This window comes from Leptodactylus fuscus, chromosome 2, assembly GCF_031893055.1.
Source record: "Leptodactylus fuscus isolate aLepFus1 chromosome 2, aLepFus1.hap2, whole genome shotgun sequence".
Lineage (NCBI taxonomy): Eukaryota > Metazoa > Chordata > Amphibia > Anura > Leptodactylidae > Leptodactylus > Leptodactylus fuscus.
In genome coordinates, this window is record NC_134266.1 from 232,042,462 (window position 1) to 232,067,354 (window position 24,893).

A 24,893-nucleotide genomic window follows, 5' to 3' on the forward strand; every position below is an offset into this window, starting at 1 on the left:
AAAAATAATGTCTCATAGTGAACATAGTATAATGCCCCACCTTGGTCCCCACACACTATAATGCCCCATAGTAGCCCTTTTACACAGTATAATGTCCTACAGTGGCCTCTCCACACAGTATAATGCCACATAGCGGCCCCTTTACATATCACATAGTGGCCACTCCACACAGTATAATGTCAAATAGTGGCCCCTCCACACAGTATATTGTCACATAGTGGCCCCTTTACATAGTATAATGCCCCATAGTGGCCCCTCCACACAGTATAATGCCCCATAGTGACCCCTCCACACAGTATAATGCCCCATAGTGGCCGCTCCACACAGTATAATGCCCCATAGTGGCCCCTCCACACAGTATAATGCCCCATAGTGGCCCCTCCACACAGTATAATGCCCCATAGTAGCCCCACCACACAGTATAATGCCTGCACTATACTACATGAGGCAATCACAAGTAGCAAAGAATAGTAAAGTCTGGTCTAGGCTATAAAGATATAAGCATATAGGTTTAAGCAAATATGGAGTAAATGCCAAACAGTGCACGTTTATCCCTACATGACTTATCAGACATCTTGTAGACACCTCCATTTACAACCAATTATATCACATAGCAATCTGTGGTCAGTAAATCATCTATACTATTCTAAGTAAGTGACAATGACTTTCCCATGATATATAGAAGTAGATAATGAAGGCAATACACTATGTCACAAAATGACAAATACATATCTACTAGTTTTGTAGTAAAGTTTGGTCAATAACGTTTTTTAAAGGACATTTTCCATAACATTTAAGGTAGTCCTCTACCATGATGTAAGAATTGAGTCTGTAGTCTTTCAATTTTGGGGTTTAGTGATCCCTATATTATACAAAGCATTAAGTGTATTAGCTGCCGGGGCCCACGTTGAGTCAGTCGGATGACACATTTGCAAACAGAGGTAGCTGAACTCTCGTAGGGGAAGTAGATCACGTACTATGTGGCCCAGTGGACAAATGCATTACCCAAAAAGAGCATGCTTGAGCAATTGTCACAGATCATGAAACGGTTACGCCTGGTTCACATGACTGCTTTTATAGCTGTGAGGAACAAGAGATATGCTTGATATTTTAGCATTAGGAACTGACATAACTTCTCTACAACGACTCATCTCAATACTAGAGGTGATCATGCACCAAGATCCTCCAAGTCTATGTAATGTTGACATAGTTTTCTTTGTGAATTGTTGGCCGACATTATTTTCCTCAGTAACATGTACAGTGGGATGTTATTTCATCCAGTAGGTCCAGTATATATTATTCATGCTCTTTAATGTGTCCAGCAATTCCATTAACAAAACTACAATCATGTGCAAAAATTTTAGGTAAGACTGGAAAAAATGCAGCAAAGTAAGAATGCTGGGAAAAATAGAAATGTTACAATTTTTATTTTATGCAGATTGTGAGCCCCATATAGGGATCACAATGTACTTTATTTGTTTCTATCAGAGCATCTTTGTAGAATGGGAGGAAATCTGCGCAAACACGGGGAGAATATACAAACTCCTTGCAGAGGTTGCTCCTGGCAGGATTCAAACCCAGAACTTTAGTGCTGCAAGGCTGCAGTGCTAACCACTGAGCCACCGTGTTGCCCCTGTGTTACGTTTTTTTTTATGTTTGTCAGTTAGCAAAATAAAGTGAATGGGTAAAAGAGAAATCTAAATGAAATGATTATTTGGTGTGACCGCCCCTTTGGAGGAGGAATCCTGGAAGTGATGATACGGCCCCCACAGAGCCCTGATCTCAACATCATCCAGTCTGTCTGGGATGACATGAAGAGACAGAAGGATTGTAGCAAGCCTATATCCACAGAAGATCTGAGCTTAGTTCTCCAAGATGGCGGGAACAACCTTCCTGCTGAGTTTTTTCAAAAACTGTTTGTAAGTGTACTGAGAAGAAATGATGCTTATAGTAATGCAACAAGATCAAGGGTAACCGCGCTTCTCCAGGACAAAAGATATAGATGTAGGTAACCAACAGGTTTATGGCACGTATGCACAATTGTGCTTCTAGATAACTGAATTGTGGGTGGCAGCGTACCTAATATGCGACTCAGGGTCGAATAGGCTGAAATGTGGATTGTATCCAAACAATTAGTAGGTTACGCGCTCACTCGGGACAAATAAGTAGAGTGGATATGATAGCAATCAATACTTTATTCGGAATATGATAACGTGTTTCGGGGTGTTGAAGTCATACAAGTGGCTTCACCCCTTCATCAGATCTTTTTCCATGCGAGCTGAATACTACATATTTTCCATCCAAAATTCCCTTCGGAAAGTCAGGCCCGGTTCACATGAACGGCCCCCTGAACAAAAACCTATACACATAGAAAAGCAGTTACCTTCTAAAACACGCAGACCCCATAGACTATAATGGGGTCCTTGTGGTTTCCGCTCGAAACATGCAGAGAGAAAACTCCAACAAATAACAGTTTTCTCTCCACATGTTTCGTGTGGAAACCGAATGTAGATGTGAACCGGGCCTCAGTGTGTTCAGCTCCTTTAACACAGTGGACTGCATGTCTGTGACCGGTTCCCTTTAATTGGTACAAGTCTATTTTCCTTGCAAGCAGGACTTTTCTCTCTGCCTATTTCAGGTGGGTAACCGCAAGTAACCACTTCTTAATTGGATAGGGTTTCGGTTTTTCAGTCCCCAAGTAGACCCAAAGAACAGAAACCCAAACACTAGGGTGAACCTTGAGTAAGGTAAATTTAGGAGTTGCCTAATATACCGTAATTGTATCACTGAATTCAAAGTATAGATCATATACAGTGAGCTTCTTATTTCTTTTATGCCACTGTAGGGGATTTGGATCTCTGCACCTTAAAAAAGGAACCCCGACTGCTGTATAGAGAAATGTATTAACACTGTAGCTATTAACCCTCCCATGGAAAGCTTTGGGGTAATGCACATATGTCTGCAGAGGACCCATCTCCTTCTGAACCTCCGATTCATGTCAATATTCTATTAGTTTAGTCATTATAGTCGTGACAAAATTTAATTTAGGTGATACTAAAAAAAACCATCTTGACATAGATATCCATGACTCTTCTCTTGTTGCGTCTACTTTGGATAAATCTTGACTCTTTATATAGTTGGAGCAGAAATCTTAAGAATATCAAAATGAGGTTTCCCTGTCGTCCGTACCAGCGGCACAATGTGGGGGTATTTCTGCCCCTGTGTGCTGGTAGGACAGGCGGATTTTTAATTAGCCAATCAAAAGCGTGGCTGGCCCTATAAGAGGGCACAAGAACCTCCCCTCTGCGTGTTTTTTTCTGTCCTGTGTGGTCAAGGACAGGTGGGGAGGACTTGTGTCCTCTTATTTTAGGCTCTATGGGTTACCTACCTTTGGAGCATAATTCTTCTTTCTTCAGTTTCTGACCTTCTTGATTGAAGGTTCCTTCCCCTGTCTGGGAAAAAAAAAAAAAAAAAGTTTCTCTTTAGCCTGCGTGGCTTCTTTCCTTCCCTCCTCCCTCCCTCCCCCCCCTCCCCTCCTTCTCCCTCTGGCTCACCTGTCAGCACATCTCGTGCTGGTGAGTTGGCCGGCACTCTGCCGCGGGGCTCTCTCGCTGTCGCTCGCGGACGTGCTCTGCCGGAACTAAAGTTCCCGGCGGAGAGTTTCCTGCGTCCGCATTTGCCGGGCGCACACTTCCTGTTGTGCCCGGAAGTATAGCGGCGCCATTGAAGATCCTGGCGCCGGTGAAGGATGTTTTCTCCGGCTTTCTGCTTATTGCAGAATCTAGCCTGCACGCACGTCCGGGCCAGGAATTGAGGGGGTAGGCGCCCCTGCTGGGGCTGTATGAAGAGGGGGGGGGTAACCTTTCTCTTTTCCTGGAGGGTTCATGTGACTATGGCCCCTCCCATTTCCGGCCGGCCGGGTTAAAGGTCAGGCCGGCCGGTTATTAGTTACCTTCTCCTTTCTAAGGCGGAAGGCTGTGCATCAGAGGTTGTTGCTTAGCTTCAGGTCTCTTTTTGCCTCCAAACCAAATCTTCAGTTTCTTGTCACCTTGCTGTCCGGGTCTAGGACACGGTAAGATCTACCCCTTCTTTTGATATTTGGTAGAATATGTTGGTGACAATTTTGCATGGTCTATGGTCTCTCTGTAGGATATGTCTTCCTCTACTACCCCCCCTGGGGATTATAGGAGGAAATCTACTGCTAAAAGGAAGCACCTTTCCTGTTTTGACTGTGACACACCGCTCCCTGATGATAGGTAGCGGCTTAAGAGGTTATCCCTCTGGGGTACTACCGGCCCTATAACCCGCCTATTATTTTTAGGCTAGGAGTGGGCCCGTTGTCGTGGTTGCAGAGGCCCCCCACCTGAGGAGCCTTCTCCTAGAGATATGATGGCCTGTGTCAAGGAGATGGTGAGTTGGGCATCGCTTGAGTAAGGATAATTCCCTTGCTTGTACTCTCTCTTTATTTTTTGCAGGATGATTCCCTCAAAGGCATACAGTCTACCTTGTCTCAGCTCGCCAAGAGACCATGCACAGAGCATCGTTCCTCGTCCCTCCCTCCCCTGGAACATCTACGGGTGGCAGAGGATGTTTCCTCCGAGGACGACTCTGTAGTTTCCAGCAGACCTGTGTTCCACTATGAACAAACAGGCAGGCTGCTGAAGTCCATCCGGTCTACAGTGGGCCGAGATGTTGACGGGGAAGCCTCCACGTCTGCCTCTGGGGGACATATTGCCTTCCATGCGGACGCCACGCTGACCGACCTCATGGTGCAGCAGTGGAAGCAGCCAGAAAAAGGACATTCATTATCCAGGATCTTTAAGCACCTGTTCCCTATGGATTCAACTCAGTGGGATTCCTGGGGGCCTCCCCCGAAGGTGGATCTAGCCGTGGCGAAGTTGTCTCGTAGAACCCTGGTGCCCCTTGAAGATGGATCAAATCTTCAGGACCCTTTGGATCGCAGGGCTGACGCCACCCTAAAGAAGGTTTATTCTGCTTCCTCTGCCCAAGCCTCAGTAGCCATAGCCTCTACCACTGTGGGCGATTTTCTTCGTAACCGCCTAGCCACCTTGGAGCGGGATATTGATTCCGGTGTGGACAGGGATGACATCTTGGCTTCCATGAAGAATATTCATAGGGCCGCAGATTTTTTGGCAGAATCTTCTCGCCATCAGTTGAGAATTTCAGCCAAGTCGATGGCGTTGTCCACTGCGGCCCGCAGACCCCTGTGGCTAAAGCCTTGGCGTGCAGACTTTGCATCCAAGGCTGCTCTTTGCGCGCTCCCTTTTGAGCCAGGAAGAGTATTTGGGCAAGGCTTGGATACTATCATAGAGGGATTAGCTGAAGGTAAGGGGAAGTCCTTACCTCAAGCTGCCAGGGGCAGACGTGCCCCCTCTAGAGGCAGAGGTTCCGCCTCTAATTATAGACGCCCAACCCAGCAAAGGCGTCCCAGATATCGTCCTAGAGGTTCCGGACGTGGTGCTTCCAGGGAGGACACCAAGAGGAAGCCGGAATTTTGACGCGGGGCAGCTCCCTGTGGCCCCCCTTCCTGTGGGAGGACGTCTTTCGGTTTTTTTCAGAGCTTGGGTCACCCATATTCAAGATCCATGGGTGCTAAGAATTATACAGCACGGTTATCTTATCAAATTCCACCTTCCACCTCCAGATCGGTTTGTTGTCACCAGAACCCTTCCACCTTCCCAACAGGCCAGTTTAGAGGCCTTGGTCGCCGAGTATGTCATCAAAGGCGCCCTGGAGAAGGTCCCAGCCTCAGATCTCGGTCTGGGAGTTTACTCCCCCGTCTTTCTGGTCCCCAAAGTCACCGGGGGCTGGAGAATGATAATAGACCTGAGGTATCTCAATCGTTTTATCAAGAAGAGGTCATTCCGTATGGAAACCGTGGATTCCGTGTCTGCTTTTCTCCAGCCAGGAGACGTGATGGTTACCCTCGACCTGAAGGACGCCTACCTTCATGTCCCTATTGCTCACTCCCACAGGAAATTCCTCAGGATTGCCGTTTCTATGGCCGGCCACAGGGAGCACTTTCAATTCACAGCTCTGCCGTTCGGCATCACATCCGCCCCCCTGGTATTTACCAAGGTGATCGCTCCGGTCGCCGCGGCCCTCAGATTGCAGGGCCTCTTCATCGTTCCTTACCTAGACGACTGGCTTCTGAAAGCTCAGTCTCCGGCTGCTCTCCTCCAGCAGCTCAACCTTGCCATCAGTTTCCTACAAGAGTTAGGATGGATCATCAATTGGGAGAAGTCCGAAATCGTTCCTTCCACACGGAGGAAGTTCCTCGGGTTCATAGTGGATTCAGAAACGATGCAGATCTTCCTCTCCAGCCCAAGGAAGGAAAGGATCCAGGCCGGTGCACGGTTTCTATTACACACCCGGCGGGTAACTATCCGCACCGCCATGAGGGTCCTCGGCCTAATGTCATCCTCGGCCAGAGCAGTCCCTTGGGCTTTATGGCATTTGCGTCCCCTGCAGATGGAAGTGTTGACAACCTGGAACAGGTCTCCACGGGGACTGCACAAGAAGATCTGCCTTTCTCCCGCTACCCGTCTTTCCCTCAGATGGTGGATACACCTGAAAGACGGAAGGTCCACGGTCCCAACATTGTGGACCCTGTTGACAACAGATGCATCCCAGTGGGGATGGGGAGCCCATTGCCAGGACAGGACTGTACAAGGACGATGGAGATGTCCGGAGCTGGGATCTTCCAATCTCAAGGAACTCAGAGCTGTGTACTTGGCCCTAGTGCACTTTGCCCCGGAGTTGAGAGGCAAGTCTGTCAAGATCAGGTCAGACAACATGACGGTGGTTGTTTACATAAACAAACAAGGGGGCACCAGGTCACCAACCTTACTGAGAGAGACGAATCTTATATTTGCCTGGGCAGAGAAGAACCTAGCCCAGTTATCCGCTGTTCACATAAAGGGCTCCCTGAACATAGTAGCGGATCATCTGAGTCGGGGTATTACCGTATCAGGAGAATGGTCTCTCAATCCAGACGTTTTTCAACAGATCGTCCAGAGATGGGGTCTCCCGGAGGTCGCTCTAATGGCTACCCGACTCAATGCCAAGGTAGGGACCTTCTGCTCCCTATACCAGGAGGACGATCCCTTGGCAGTGGATGCCCTGTCCATCCCATGGAGGTTCAGGCTGTTTTACATATTCCCTCCAATTCCAATCATACCGAAGGTATTGATCAAAATAAGACAGGACCAAGCCTCGGGAATAGCCATAATCCCGTTCTGGCCAAAAAGGGCTTGGTTTGCTCAGCTCATACTAATGAGTCAGGGCATATATTGGAGGCTTCCCCCTCTCCCAGATCTGGTAACCCAAGGAGAGCTGAGATGCCAGGATCTGAGGAGACTCAACCTGACAGCCTGGAGGTTGACCAGTCCCTATTGAGGAATAGAGGACTGTCACAAGCCGTCTTGAAGACCCTATCCAGCGCCAGAGCGGATTCGACTAACAGGAATTACCGTCGAATTAGTAACATCTTTAATGCCTGGTGTCTGCAGCATCAAGTGGACTCCACTGGTCCCCCGACTGAGGCGATCCTGGACTTCCTTCAAGACGGACTAGACAGAGGTCTGGCTGCGGCCACACTCAAAGTACACGTAGCGGCCCTGTCCGCCTATCTGGGGAGGCGTTTGTCTCAGGATCCTTTAGTGAGCACCTTTATTAAAGGGGCAACTAGGCTGAGACCGGTGGTGAACACCCCTGTCCACCAATGGGACCTGATTCCGGTCCTGAACGCTCTTTGCGACCAACCATTCGAACCCCTGGAAGAAGTCTCACTTAAGTTACTAACTGGCAAAATGGCTCTACTATTGGCAGTTACAACTGCCAAAAGAGTTAGTGAGCTACAAGCCTTGTCTGCCGAGGAGCCATATACTATATTTTTTCCGGACCATGTGCAGCTTAGGTTCCTCCCAGGATTTCGTCCCAAGATTCCATCTGCTGCAAATAGGAACCAAACTATTTCTCTTCCAGCATTTTTTCCCTTCCCCTCTTCATCTGAAGAGGAAAGATGGCACAGGCTGGATGTTATCAGATGTCTGCAAATTTATCTGCAGCGTACTCGCCCTTTTAGGCAGGCCGAAAACCTGTTAATTAGTTATACGGGGAAGAATAAAGGCGCCAAGGCCGCCAAGGCCACGATATCCCGCTGGGTCTCCGATACCATAAAAGTCGCCTATACCGCCCAAGGGCGTCCGGTCCCATCTTTTCTTCATGCCCACTCGACCAGGGCAGTGTCCACCTCTCAGGCCGAGAGGAGTGCGTTGTCCTTGGATCAGATTTGTGCAGCTGCCTCCTGGGCATCTGAGTCCACGTTCATTCGGCATTACCGCCTGAGGGACCGGGTGTCCGATTCCTCTGCCTTTGCCCAAACTATTTTGAGCTCTGTCATGGAGTAATCCCGCCCATCTTTGGGCCTACTTGCTATATCCCCACATTGTGCCGCTGGTACGGACGACAGGGAACAAGTGATTATGAAGATAATCTTGTTTCCCTTAGTCCTAACAGCGGCACAAGATTTCCCACCCTGGGAATCATATCTTATGTATAAAACTGTGTATAAATATGGAGGTACTTTTGTATTGACACGCAGAGGGGAGGTTCTTGTGCCCTCTTATAGGGCCAGCCACGCTTTTGATTGGCTAATTAAAAATCCGCCTGTCCTACCAGCACACAGGGGCAGAAATACCCCACATTGTGCCGCTGTTAGGACTAAGGGAAACAAGATTATCTTCATAATCACTTGTTGGAAATGATGTGGCTTGGAGAGAGTTGGAAACCACACGTTTTGATCTCATAAACATCCATCCTTAATCCACAGCCGAGAAAATAATGAAGTTATGTGCTTCACATATACAGAAACTTTATTACACTTCTGATTGAACATGCTACATAGTAGCTACCTCAATTGCTTAAACTGAGACCAAACTTCACTATTAGTTGTGGCCAAGCTGATGGTAGTCACACTTGTCAATCTTAATCATTGCCACTATTTCTTAAAGATCAAAGGGTTTCAGCACCAAGAAGGCAGCCCATGAAACTTTTAGGGTATATAGATGGAAACCCCAGCTCCTTTTGGCCATGTTCCCAGTGTGAACTGAAGCAGGTCGGCAGCCCTTGCTCTATATTTGCACTAAAATAGTAGAAAAGAATTTGGGTCACACTTACCACAAGGAATGGGAAGGGAGTTTAAAGGGGAGGCGAACCCTATATTATACCTTATTTAGAATTTATATAAAACTTGAGTTGTCTTGCAAGCATGACTCATTTTGAACTGATCCTGAGTTACAGCCTGTCTTATAGCTCGTGGCCGCACCTACAAATCTGTCTAGTTTTTTCTATCAGCAAGTTAACTTATATTTCCATAATATAGAAGAAACGTAATAATTGTGACAAAATATTAACTTTCTGGAAGGAACATATACTGTGTCAAATAGAGACTACCTCTTATCCAGACCTGAATTTCTATGACAAATTTTCAGTTCCACCATATATTTTGCATATTGACCATCTTTTTTAATTTTAAGTTTTTATGTAGATTGTGAGCCCCACATAGAGCTCACAATGTACATTTTTTCCCCCTATCAGTATGTCTTTGGAATATGGGATGGAAGTCCATGCGAACACAGGGAGAAAATACAAACTCCTTGCAGATGGTTTTTTTGCCCTTGGTGGGACTTGAACACCAGGATGCCAGCACTGCAAGGCTGTAGTGCTAACCACTGAGCCACCATGTGGCCCCCATATTGACAATCTTTTTGAGAAGACCACCTCCTAGAAAAAAAATCACTATTTTTTGCAATTTAATCTTTCATTGGGCCCATGCCTCTATGTCTGCAATGTCCTCACCATGCTCACTTTTTGGGAAAAGGCTGGCATGATGTTAAAATACCAGATTTTGTTTGCAATTCACAATTTTTGTCAAAACTGGTGTTTAAAAAAATGTACAAACCCCAGGTTTTGACTTTCTTTTACATTGGAAAACATAGCATATCATAGCATATCATAGCATACCTATCAGCACCGGCGGATAATAAATTTGCCCCATTGGGTTTAGTGTATTCTACCTGTACTGCTTGAGCCCAATTCAGAGAATTTACTAATATCACCCAACCCAAGTGTGGAAACTTAGAAACACTACTCATATTTCCTTCATATGGGACTTCAGTGTTCAATATGAGGGCCAGCAATGGTATCACTAAGGGTCTTCTACAGGGGTCAGCAACCTTCGGCACTCCAGGTGTTGTCAAACTACAACTCCCAGCATGCATGCTTGCTCTGCTGTTCTTGGAACTCCCATGGAAGTGAATGGAGCATGCTGGGAGTTATAGTTTCCCAGCAGCTGGAGAGCCGAAGGTTACTGACCCCTGGTTCTTCTCCATTATTCTATATAACAGCCCAATACAGACTTTTTCCATCATGGAAATGAGAATAAAACTGGCAAGCATGTCAGACATACATAGAATAGCCTTTATTTCTAGAGATAGTCCATGACATTAATAGAATACAGTAAAACTCATATGCATGCTCCATTAATATTTTACTTACATTGCTTTCCAGTGTGTAAATGTGGTTTTGATTTAGTCCAAGCTGCAGCTCAATGAAAACTTAATATATTAACAATTATGTATTATGAATAGCATGGTTATATAGTAGCTTTATAGTAATCCATTTGTTCATGTGAATTACAGTCTGCAATCACTGAAAACCCCAAGAGCTCCCCTTACCCATTAAACACTGCTTCTAGGTTCATGAGGTCGGTTCATTTAACATGCCCAGACCCACGTGTAGGTCACATTTATATAGGAATATATGGCTACCATGGGTTATATTATAGATATCATTCAGCCAAGTACATAATGACCAAATATTTTTCTTAAATGGTAATTATTGCAGTTTATTTTGTTAACTACAACCTCTCTGACTTTTATTTTGCTAGTAAGGCTTCTGTTTCCAATGTATTCATGAAGAATCTGTTCTTAGAAGATTCCATCTGAAAAATAATGGATTCAACGGATCCCCTTGACTTTAATTGAAATTGGAGTCTGGGCAGACTGGTGATTCAGATTATAGTATTCAGTCCACCATAACCAGTGGAAGCCAATAGATTTGGATTGTGATTGAATTCTTCTCTGTAAAACTGATGAAACAGAATGACGTAGAGACGGCTACAAATATGTACCAAAAACTAGACCTGATTTTTGTAAAGTAGTGAATAGACCAAAACAGCAGAAATGACTTACGTAGTTGGTTGTCACTGATCTACCTCCTCCATAATAATAATAATTTAGAAGTTTCTGGACATTTCCAAAGAGTATCTATCTCTTCAACAAATGTTGCCTAAATTGATGTGTGTACACATCAGACTATTGTGTAAGACTATTTCTGGCCATTGTATGTCTTGTATTCTGCATTTTAGTTTTTTTATTCCACTCTGTAGGCTCTATCTGTAATTTCCAGATACCACACACAGACATTAGAGGAGAATCTGCTCATCTCACTCTTTCTATATTATTCAGAACCAATAGCAGTCATATAGAACAGTATAGTGACCTGTAATGATATGAATAAAGCACTTGGGTGAGATAGAAACTTTCTACATAGCTGCATTAGCTCCTGCTCATGCCTTCCCCACCTATATAACCTATTAGACATCTATGTGAAGCTGTACTCTCTTATGCCTTGCTTGACTGACGAAGCAGAGATTTCAGAGTGAATATCAGTTTAGGAGGGAGCAGGGATACATTCTGATGAGTGTAAAAAGAAGTATTTTTCTCTGATAAGATACCTTACAGAATTACATATATTTGCCTGTACTATTGGTTCATACATTGGTTGATCAGTTAGTATTCAGTTATACTAAACGACTTCCTGGTTGAGAGTCACGTCAGGCCCGGTTCACATCTGCGTTCGGGCTATTCCATTCCCCTATCCGTATAAAATATGTGGAGAGAAAAATCCTGCAAGCAGCACTTTTCTCTCCTCATTTTTTGTGCGGAAACCGAGCAGAAACCACACGGACCCCTTATAGTCTGTGGGGTCTGCCAGTTTCCTAAGGTAACCACTTGTTTATGAGGATAGGTTTCCGCTAGGGGGGTCCCCAAGTGGACTCCCGGAACAGAAACGCATGTGCAGATGTGAACTGGGCCCAAGATGTATTCCACATGAAAGGAATACCTAGCTCTGGAGTTCCTTGCCCTGGTCAGCTGTAGCACTAGTACTGCAGTTCAGTCCAGTAATTTCCTTTATCTGTGCCAAAACTCTAGACTACTTGTGTGAAATAAAGCAATTAATGGTTAAGTTGCCTTTACGATGTCTTGTGTAGTCATTTTGGTAATGAGGTGCAAGGAGGTTTCATTCATTGTGACTAGTGTAGACTATTGCCAGCAGTGTGTGACTGGTGCATGCAATCCATTGCATTTCAATGACATTCACTTTGAAAGCCATTGCTGAAGGTAAGGTGGTGCGGATACATACCTGAAATAATTAATCGTTCTCCCCTTGGTCTGAACAAGTTCACACTGTATGTGTGGTTTGGCCTCAGTGCAGTGACATGATTTAGCTCACTGAAAACTGTTGTTTCTGAGGTTGCGTTGTACATAAGTTGCACTGTGTAATATACTGGATAACATCTGGCACATTACATGATCATTGCTTCAGGAAGATTCAGGAAAATGGCGGTGATGACTCTTAATAGGCAAGAGCTGCACTGTGGGAGAAGTTGTGTGTTGCTCTTTCGCAGTGCACCCCACTATTGTAGCAGGCTACCCATGGGCTGCTATTTTCTATCTCATGCTAAACAGGGAGAAAGGAGGTGTAGGTAAGGTGAGTAGGCATATAATGCCCCCCACAACACACACACACTAGAATCAGCCAATTCCTGGAATGATGGCCTCAGCCATAATCTACTTAGCAGTGGCATGGGATTGCCAGTGGTAGGTGTTGCATGATAGTAGAAGCACACTGTCAGACAATGGACCTGGAGAAGTGCTTTTCACTACCACCTTCTGTTCCACTGGTGTACTGCCTTGTCTGCAATGGTGTGGATATTTACCCTATAAAGAACCTCCATAGCAAAGTCCCCAGTGTCAAACTTAGTGTCTTCCTTCCTCCATCAGTGAAAAGTTCCAGTAGGCGACATGGTGGCGGCTGCTTTATGCCAATCAGATCACTAGCCGCTGGCCTAGTCTGACCAATATGATTGAACCTGGCTCCCTGGCCCCTGGGCTTTCTGGGTTTTGGTATCATAATTCCCAGTAATGTATTACGTACATTTATTTTACTTACTTATATAGCACCAAGATATTCCTCAGCACTTTACAGATATTACCATCACTCACTGACCCATACAGGGCTCACAATCTAAATTCCCTAACAGTATGTCTTTATAGAGTGGGAGGAAACTGGAGTATCTGGATGAAACCCATGGGGAAAATATGCAAACGTCTTGCAGATGTTGTCCTTAGCTGGATTCCAGGACAAGGACTCCAGCACTGCAAGGCAACAGTGTTAACCACTGAGCCAGCATGTATATGGGGTCTGCTTTCTGGGTGTGATGGACGCACCTGATCTCTTCCATGCACTTGTGTTAATATTGCAATTGACATGTTTAGCTTTTTAACTTTCATTTGTAGGTTTTTTTTAAATACTCTATATTTGTCTTAGATACTTGAAACTCCATGGTCTTCCTCCTGGATATCTGGGAGACCACTTATTACAATGTATGCCCACCTTTAAAATACCATTTAAAAGCTATTACATAAAGTTAGAGATAGACCTTCAATAGTTACCAACTAAAAGATAATGACCCTCTGACCTTGAAATAGGTTTAGCTAAGTAAGTATATCTTGTGAATGGGAACAGAAGAATAAGTCACTGAGAGATACCTCCGACCCCTGACAACTAAGTATCAGACATGTTACCATGCACCATCCTTTGTCTCTATGAACATTGACCAAACATATAAACCATAACATACTGGTCTGTGGTTTCGATTGACGAGCAATAGTCTAATGCAGGGGTAGGGAACCTTTGGCTCTCCAGCTGCTGTGAAACTAAAACTCCCAGCATGCTCCATTCACTTCCATGGGAGTTCCCAGAACAGCAGAGCCAGTATGCATGCTGGGAGTTGTAGTTTTGCAACAGCTGGAGAGCCGTATGTTCCCTACCCCTGGTCTAATGTGTATTCCACCTTATATCTTTATGTCCACAATTCAGTTGAGCAAATCCATTGTGTGGAAAATTTCTTAAGACTGACGTTTCTTCTTTCCAAGCTGGTGCAAGATGTGCCTGAATTATTAGGAGACATTACCTTATGGGGTCTCCTCTAGTCAGGGACTGCTATATGTTTCCTGTTTAGCTGACACCAGTATCACCTACCCAATTCTTTTTAGAAAAGCGTTGGGCAGATCATAAAATAAAGAAAGTTGGGTATTTTAGTGTAAGCAGATTGGTGCAAAAATAGGATACTTTTGCACCAAATAACCAGTGTGCCTTTTTGAGTATATTCCCCACCTATATCACCTATATTATGTTATACTGAGTTACAGCCTGTAATACAGCCTGAGCTGCAGTCATAATCCTACAAGCTTCAGAGCTGAAATCTCCTGGCATTCCCCAGTAATCCCTAGGAAGAAGTAACTGTTAAGAGATGGATAGAGATGATATCTGATGGACTCTGTTGACTAATAATAAGTTTTGCTATTGTCATCATTTGATACAAACTTTGTTACTCTTTCCAACAAATTGATAGAACTGTGACAGAATCAAATCAAATCAAATAGGCTTTATTGGCACGTCCGAATGGATATTTGGCATCGCCAAAGCTAGTAAAGTGTGTGTGTGTGGGGGAGTTGGAGTCGAGGGGGAGAGTATGGGGGGGGGGGGCTGATTTGAGATATAGCAGTGTGACAGTGTGAACAAAGCCTTATATTACTACTATTAGATACTGACTGAAGTGGAATAAACTAATGCAAGCGGATGTGTTTTGCAATAAAATAATGTCACAGTACACTAAATGATCATTTATTTAAAGTATATAAACCATACTTACATATGAGAGTGTACTAATACCCTTAAGCATGTTTCTGGATAGGTTGGGTACCAACTACTATTAGGGAGATTATTAATCAGCTTTTATTGGACATAAATAGTGTCAGAAATCTGTGAAAACTGGTTGACAGATGATTAATGGTCATCATGGGTGCCACCCAGCTTTCCCAGAAACATGACAAGTCTAGATGTAATAGTGATATATTTAGGTAGACCTGTTCTATAATGAGTTAAATGCTTGTAATAAATAGTTACTATATTTAAGGCTAGAGGGCTTATGAATCCCATGTTTCCAGTAACACTGGTCCTGTTCCAGAGACCCAGAGAATGAGAGATGTCAAGCAAGGATTGTGCATAATGGACTGAAAGGAATTCATGGGTCATATGATCGTCCTGACCAATAGCAGCAGAGGATGGGAACAAGGGGGTGCAATGTAATTAGGCAGTGTGCTAGTAAATTAACCCCAGGAGTTATACAGTGAGCAGAGAGTACACAGGGTAACAGGCACATACAGCAGCCTTGTAAATACCATCCTAATGTGCCACAGCCATAAACACTGCACTGTTAGTTCTCTGTCATGTCTCCTCATAGTGCTGCATGTGACATTACTGCCACTACCTGCAATAAAATACAGAGGCTGCTGATATTTAAGTACAACTCTGCGACCCCACTCTGTTCTGTTTGCTTAATGTACCTATTAAATGGGCCCATCATCCCACAATTACACCATCTAATTAGAGACAATGGCATTTCTTGGTGGCTTAGGCTGCTAGACGCTGGAAAAAGTCAGAACAACTTCAGGAACAAATGATTTGGCAATTACATTTATAGTTCCCCTTGGTGGAAATGTCTGATGTTAAGAGCTCAATATCATATATTAAGCAATTGAGCAGACACAAACATTATAATAGAGGTAGCAGCAAGAACAGTGAGCTACTGTATACACCTATAGCTATATACCTAGAGCTGGGGACAACCTGTAGCTATCACTCCTGTATGATACTGAATCCTAGCAAAGTGACATGCTTAGATTTGTAGTACCCTGAGAGGTCAACGAATATTGTCTGGAAACCACATGGAAGTTTATAGAAATGGATATAAAATGTGATATATCAAATATCAAAATTACCGAAACATGTTGATGATAGAATGTTAACTTGTTTGGCGATTTCTTTATACATCTGTATATTATAAAGATAGATAGATAGATAGATAGATAGATAGATAGATAGATAGATAGATAGATAGATAGATAGATATGAGATAGATAGATATGAGATAGATAGCTAGATAGATAGATAGATGATAGATAGTAGATAGATAGATAGATAGATAGATAGATAATAGATAGATAGATACATAGAGACATATAGATACTATAGATAGATAGATAGATAGATAGATAGATAGATAGATAGACAGTAACCTGTATTTTACCTTTCCTACACACCCATCCATTACTCATGTAGTAATACACGTAATACAATACATTTTTCAAGGTCAAGCAGTAAACACGATATCAATGGTTATATTTGTTCTTTTCCACCTGTCTAAGAACGTTACTTTCATGTACTATGACCAGTCCTTATAGAACTTACGTCTAAGGTTTCTAAGGTTTATCGGTTTAGTGAACTATTTCCTAATATTTACTTCAAGACTATTATTATAAAGTCAGTTGTTTTACATTAGGGCTATATAATTCGTTATATATATATATATATATATATATATATATATATATATATATTTTCATATATTCGGCTGCCTTATACATTATGATAAATTGCATTTCTCACTATATTTTCGAAAAAAATTAAGCAGAGATCAATGAATGGATCAAAAAAAGTTTCCATGTACAAATGACCCCACACTAGGAATATAAAGCAAATTCTCCTTTTTATAGACTCGTTCGTTTCTATAGGATGGATCAGTTCTATTTTAAGCTCTCACATGACCCCTTTTAGGTCTCTGTTCCCACTAGTGGATGATCCTCCAATATCAATTGTTTTAGAACTTTCCAGCAACCACCAGGTCATAAAACACCCAGGATCAGCACCTTGATGATATAATAAAGGTATCAGAAGAAGCTGCTTTCAGTAACATCTTTATTGTGTGTTAAGAGACATTCCACATTGTATACAATGATAACATTACATGATCATCACCGAGTTTATGTAGAAATATGACAAGCAGAATCCTGATAAGGAAATGTTGTTACAGAGGATAAAAATGATGGGACTGTTTGGCATCAGGAGAGGTCAGTGAAACCTTAAGGGGATAACACGGTTATTAAGTTAAACAAAATCAATTTTAATCAGCTATTCCTTTTCTAATGGAGAATTTCCATTTGTAAATTCTATCAATGCAATTCATTTGGGCAAGGCTCAGAGCTGCAATGTAAGTGAGTAATAGAAGCAGTCTGCTAGAAAATTGTAGATAAATAGTTGTAGGTTGGCACGTAACCCTTTAGATGCCATCTAGGCTCTATTCCTTTTCTCTCTTGTACATAGTATCAGTAATATCAGTACCTCTCTCATAGCTGTGATATATTCTATGATATACCCTTCTGTACATACATGTATTACATTACTGTTACATTTATATCCCTCCTTTCCTCTGCAGGTTCCTATGCACAATGTCACAGTTCACAACACTAGGTAAGACTATTTCATCACAGAGAATAAGATGAAAGGACAATAATGTGTATCTCAGTAGGCTTCAGGAGGCCATGTAAAATCCATCCGGCAGCTGCAGAGTTAAGCAGAGATGGCAGCGTTTATTGCACGCAGATTTTCCAGTTGGGAGGACATAGAAGGGCCATAAACGCTGGTAGGTGATCTGCCCGGGCAGCTCTAATCACAGGAAGCAGGGATGGCTCCACTCTCAGCATTGCTCTCATTGCCATTGAACTGTTACACTAATCCCAGAGGTGCCTCAAAAACAAGAAGGAAAAACAAAAGAGGAGCCATACATGTGTTAAAACACGACTGCAGCCTCCTGCAAATACACAGCAGTGTGACCTGCACATCTAAACAAATACTACAAGATTACACATCGTATGCATAGAAGCTGGGACTAACCACTGGTGTACATGACACATCACAAGAGATATAGGATCAATACATGACAGTAGACACAGGGCGACAGGAGCAACCTAGAATAAAAGAATATACTGTGCAATACACACACACACACACACACACACACACACGATATACATATAAAAAAGACTGTTTGCTATAAGTACAGTCTACACTGCACAACAGCACCATATACGTAAATATAACACACACATACAGTACACATAAATATAACACACACACACATACAGAACACATAAATATAACACACACACACATACACAAATACAGTACACATAAATATAACACATACAGTACACATAAATACAATACACATACAGTACACATGAATTATTATTATTATTGTTTATTTATATAGCACCATTAATTCCATGGTGCTTTACATTTGGGGGTTTACATACAATACACAAAATATACAGGTAGATATAATATTAACAATGACCAACTGGCACAGTGGGGTAGAGGGCCCTGCCCGCGAGGGCTTACAATCTATGAGGGAGGGGGGTATATATAAATATAACACACATACTGTACACATAAATATTACACACACATACTGTACACATAAATATAACACATACAGTACACATAAATATAATACACACACACATACAGAACACATAAATATAACACATACAGTATATACAAACATAACACACGCTAAAAAGATTGGCTTTCTATAACTAGAGGTAGTAACACACATAGTACACATAAGTATAACACACACATATGAAAAGGACAGTGGCCTCCTATAATTACACAATAGACATATACAGTGCACATAAACACACACACACACACACACACACACACACACACACACTACAGACAGTAGCTAATTCTAATTACAGCCAACACTGCACAACACACACATAAATACACACACAATGACACACGTGTGTAAAAAAAAAATCAAACTGAAGCTGGATAAGAAAAAAATAAATTAAGCAGGAAAATCTATAAGACAAGTGGTAGGAACAAAGCATCAGACAGTCAATAAAAGGCAGAAAAGGTGAGAATGAGACAAAAGACTGAGAACAAACAGCCACAAGGTGTGAAAGGACAGGGCTGAGCTGCCTGGGAGTTTTCTGTCTCCCACATCTGCTTCTTTCATCGTAGAATGAGCCATTTCTTTCATGTCCTGTCTGTCTTCAGCTCCATAATAAGCAACACAAGTTGTTCCTGGGTTACCTATATTGTGACACTGGCCTGGTTGTGGCTTACAATTGGTAAATATATGACCTATAGAATCCAGCATCAATATGTCCCCTGCCGTCTCCTTACCTTCCAGCACAAGCAATTCATTCACAAACTGCACATTATGCCAGCACATGGGGAATTGTCATTTCTAGGGATAATTCAGAGTCACCAGTGGCTTAAAATAGCTGTGTGTATCTGCTGAAATGTAGGGCAGCGGTACTGCGTGTGTGTGTATGACAGCATAGGACATCAGTCACTTGTAGCCAATGTCCTAACATATACAATGTATATGGCATGTATATATGCCCAGTACACAACACAACTATGTAAATAAATATGGCCATTTGCTCTACATGTGCAACACACCTGATATATATATACTCAGATAAGTCTAAAGTAGTCCATATGTTGCACACTAGTAACCTATATACATAGAAACTTGAGGACGACATCTTTTGCTCATATAACACTGTACCCCGATATGTGATGCTTTATACATGCACACATACATAAACATGATCTTGTTTGGGTCTGTGTGTGAATTTTTCACATGTATTGAATGCTACATAGACATATACACAGTGCAAATAAGATTATGTATGCCTGACAGTAAACCATATATGCATATACTATATATGGCACACTGGTGTACATACATACAGTACTTATATATGACACTACACACAAGCACATATACATTTGCTTGTACTTAGGTCAACATGCGTGGCTCCATCCATACCTTTGCACATACTTGTCACTTAGGTGTGCATATGCTAACATTTGCATATACATATACTTGTTCCTTTACATGTGCTACACATTTGCACATACATATACTTGTTCCTTTACATGTGCTACACATTTGCACATACATATACTTGTCACTTACATGTCCTACACATTTTCACATACATATACTTGTCACTTACATGTGTTACACATTTGCACATACACAGGGCTCAGCTCTGCATGTGCTGCACACTTGTAGATGGAGAATGCCCCTTTCATGCACTGAGGGCTTCCATCTGGGTCAGGATGTTTGGGCAATTACAGTATATATGTGTGTATATTTTTTTCTGACTGAAAGCTAATTTCAGCCCTCTAGCAGAAGAAAATAGAGGCTGACATCTTATAAATCAGGACCTGGTGCCTATCACTCAATCCTTGCATAAATTATGAAGGTGAGCGCAGAAGCAGACGATCTGTCGTTAGGACTCAGGCCACACTAACCGCTTTATTGATGGCTGCGTGCTATAATAACACCGAACATAAATGCCACTTAAGGGAGAACCCCCTCCCCACATTATACCGGAGCTGAGGCAAATGGGATATAAAATGACCTTCTAAATGTGAGCTTGTTCACCTTATAATTCAGCAAACATTGTAGCAGACACATAACAGCACAAAACACATACACATAATAGTACAACGAAACACCCGAAACAAGCACACAGGCACATTGATTTACACGAAACTAATGCGAACAACTTATTTGTTTGTCTGCACAGTTGCAAACGCATGCAAAAGAAATATGGACCGATGGTAGATGGTATGATTTATGGTATAGCCATTACACAAATGAAGATAGATAGATAGATAGATAGATAGATAGATAGATAGATAGATAGATATGAGATAGATAGATAGATAGGAGATAGATAGATAGGAGATAGATAGATAGGAGATAGATAGATAGATAGATATGAGATAGATAGATAGATAGATAGATAGATAGATAGATAGATAGATAGATAGATAGATATGAGATAGATAGATAGATAGATAGATAGATATGAGATAGATAGATAGATAGATAGATAGATAGATAGATAGGAGATAGATAGATAGATAGATAGATAGATATGAGATAGATAGATAGATAGATAGATAGGAGATAGATAGATAGGAGATAGATAGATAGATAGATAGATAGATATAAATAGATATGTAGGAGAAAAAAGAAAGAAAGAAAGAAAGAAAGAAGGAAGGAAGGAAGGAAGGAAGGAAGGAAGGAAGAAAGGAAGGAAAGAAGGAAGGAAGGTGAAATAAAGAGGCAAGTGTAGGTCAATGTTTAGAGCTAATTAGATAGACGGTAGGTAGGTAGGTAGGTAGGTAGATAGATAGGAGATATGTACATAACTAAAGATAAAAAGAGAGATAAGTAGAGATCGATCGAATAATATATAGATAGCGTGAAGGCTAGATATAGATAGATAGATAGATAGATAGATAGATAATATGGAAAGAAAGAAAGAAAGAAAGAAAGAAAGAAAGAAAGAAAGAAAGAAAGGGGAAAGGAATATAGATAAGCAAATATTGATGTAGGTAGGTAGATAGATAGATAGATAGATAGATAGATAGATAGATAGATAGATAGATGATAGATAGATAGATAATCTGCGTGGATAAGTAGGTGTAGACGACACATTAATACTTGCACATATACACATACACAGTTGCATTTGTATCATTTCTCCACGTCAAATTATTATTTTTCGCAGTATATTGTTAGGATTAAAATTACGTCCAACAAAACCAATCTCATATATCAGTTGTGTCGACAGGGACAATCCAAACCAGCTGCAATTCACTAGTATCTGAGAATTTCACATGTAATATCTTTATTATTTGTATTTTTCGTGCTTATCCCTTGCAGATCTTCTATTAATCTCCCAGCACCTTCTGTAGCTCCTGTGACCCAGATTCTCCCTTCACCTCTTTTCATCTCTTATGATGTCTTTTGATGTTTCACATTTTTTCTCTTCCCCCCTATAAATCTCCCACCGTCTTCCAGGACACTTCTCTATCTCCTGTAACCATCTTATGATCTAAGTTTTCCTTATCAAGTAATTTTGGGAAAGGTGTCATGTCAGCCAGTACGATCCCTGGGTTATGGATCTAAATCCTCCTTCTTCTATATAGTTCTCACAACTTGATCAGGGATATCTTGTTCTTCCCAAACCCATGTTTCTTCACACCGTCTGACATTATAGATCTATAGGGGTATTTTATTACTATTATTATAGTTGGATCCATCATGTACATTATAAACATTCATAGTAATATTCTAAATATATGGTTGCCCTCCATATGGTGATCCTTATAGATCAGGGTACTGCATGTTTGACTATGGATAAATCTATTATTTATTAGACTCCTATAGTTTAGATTTTAATTGCAGGATACATGTCATGGGACATAGATGTTGTCACTTATAGGATACCACATTCCCTTGGCAAATAGTGAAAATCACCTTCTTTACAGACTTCAAAGAGGGGCAAAAGGTGGGAAAGGAGGTTTGGAAAACCTAAAAACATTTCATCTTGTCCTCCCACCTCTTAGTGCCCTTGAGCTACTGATAAAACACTGTTTATACTCGATTCAAGCATTTAAGTGCTGTATATAAACACACACATAGGCACTTGGACACTTCAAGATCAAAGGAGTGATATCAAAATATGGATTGTCAATGGAGCCCCTGGCTGGTGTTAGAGCAGTACAGATCCTCCTAAGATCCAGCAGCACCTTGCACTGCTCCTTAGCACAGGAGACCTCTACTTGCCCTCAGATTAAGCTTAATATCTGCATACACATTCACTCCATCACTAAATTGATTCTCAATCGCCTGCTTTGTCAATAGTAGCAGAGAAGAAGCAGCTCGTTTGCAACCTCCTTATTTTCTGCTCCCCAGTCTGTGCAAGGAATATCTCCAGATCTTCAGTAAGGTATCGATTGTATCTGATCGTCCTGCTGTTTATTCAGTAGTGTCAGGGTTATTTTATATTAAACCTAAATATTGCCCCTTAACACTCCCCATAAAGCCCCATAAAACTCTATAAAACATAACTTTAGCTTGATTCATCCTCTTAGCCTTCCAGTATATTAGGAACAAAGCTCCTTGAGGACTCTGCATCTTAACCCTTTACTTCCTCATTACCCTCACTATACTATTACATTCTAATACATATAGTACAGATACAACTCTATCTTCTAACTAGATCGGGAATAAACCGATATTGTGTTAACCCTTTGCTCCCAATCATTCAGGGCATTAACCCTTTCATCTTAGAAGAAATAGTTCTGTAACCCTCACAGCATAGCATTAGGTCTCAGTGTGTAAATATTCAACTTATTCTCCATGAACCCCATCCCTATATTAATAATCTATTGTTGAGCTGCTTCGCATTAACCCTTTCAATTCACTTAAATCGTCCCTCACCATCATCCAAGATATTAATATTATAATTTTAGATATTAAATCATCAAAGGCATTCACTATATATATATATATATATATATATATATATATATATATATATCACACACACACACACACACACACACACACACACACACACACACACACACACACACTGGAATTATCAACATTAACCCTTATTACTAAGTGAAACATCAGCACATCAGCCCTACGTATCCTTCACGTTAACCCTATCTGCACAGTAAAGCCTGGGTAGATAATGCCAGGGCTACTGCTATGTACACATGATAACGTTGTGTATGTGACATGAGAATATCTACAACTTATTACAAGTCTTGAGATAAACCTACTTTACTGACAAGACTCCAGCTACCATTGCCTCTACCTAGAAAAGTAACACATGCAGTGTAAAGTCTTAAGATTACAGTGTTAAATCTTAAGATTTATCTTCACCACAGCGTCCTCTCAAGATCCTGATTCATTATCTTGGAGATTCTAATTCAGAAACAGAATAATCTCTGGTGTTACATTGTGCCTTGTGTGGTATAGTCACATAGTTAGACTCTATATATGTTGCATAGTTGTATACACAACCCGATTCCATAAGTGTAAAGCACACTGAGTTTAGGGAGAAAAAATATTGGAAAGTTTACACTGAAAATCTTATAGGGAATCAGATTTTTATTTATAAATTATATAAAATAACAATAAATTAAATATAGATTGTTAGACATAATGGAATGGTCATGTCTACATATCCTGAGAATATGTAATATATCTATATAAATAAATAAATATACACACGCACACATTATCTATCTATCTATCTATCTATCTATCTATCTATCTATCTATCTATCCATCTACCCACTATCTATCTATCTATCTATCTATCTATCTATCTATCTATCATCTATCTATCCTATATATCTATCATCATAATTATCTAGCATCTATTTATCAAAATGTATATATACATATATTAACATACACACATCTGTTTATAAATCTTTATAATTCATCTAATATCTATATCTATATATATCTATATGATATATATATATATATATATATATATATATATATATATATACACCCAAACACACACATGTGTAGATAACTAGATACATGCATATACCTGTTATTCTAAACATCCCTCTCTTTCTATATTAGCTACAAGTTGTGCTCCCTGGTTTAGGTGTGAATAGGCACATACCTCGGGGTGTCATATAATCTATATATAAGTGGCATCCAGATAGGAGCAGTGTATCACAGCGAGTGGGTATCT

General features: G+C 41.3%; 2 protein-coding genes across 3 annotated transcripts in view; both read left to right on the top strand.

The window, feature by feature from the left end:
- The window catches only part of HOXC4 (homeobox C4), a 71,053-nt gene that overhangs the window by 39,197 nt on the left and 6,963 nt on the right, over positions 1 to 24,893 (top strand). The window contains exon 2 of one of the 2 annotated variants that reach the window (XR_012715108.1): positions 17,708 to 17,742. The exons of the other annotated variant lie outside the window; for it this stretch is intronic. The gene's annotated coding sequence lies outside the window, so the exon portion shown is untranslated. The remainder of the gene's footprint in view (positions 1 to 17,707; positions 17,743 to 24,893) is intronic. 2 annotated transcript variants of the gene reach the window in all.
- HOXC5 (homeobox C5) overlaps positions 1 to 24,893 on the top strand; it is a 53,556-nt gene that overhangs the window by 24,817 nt on the left and 3,846 nt on the right. The window lies entirely within an intron of this gene.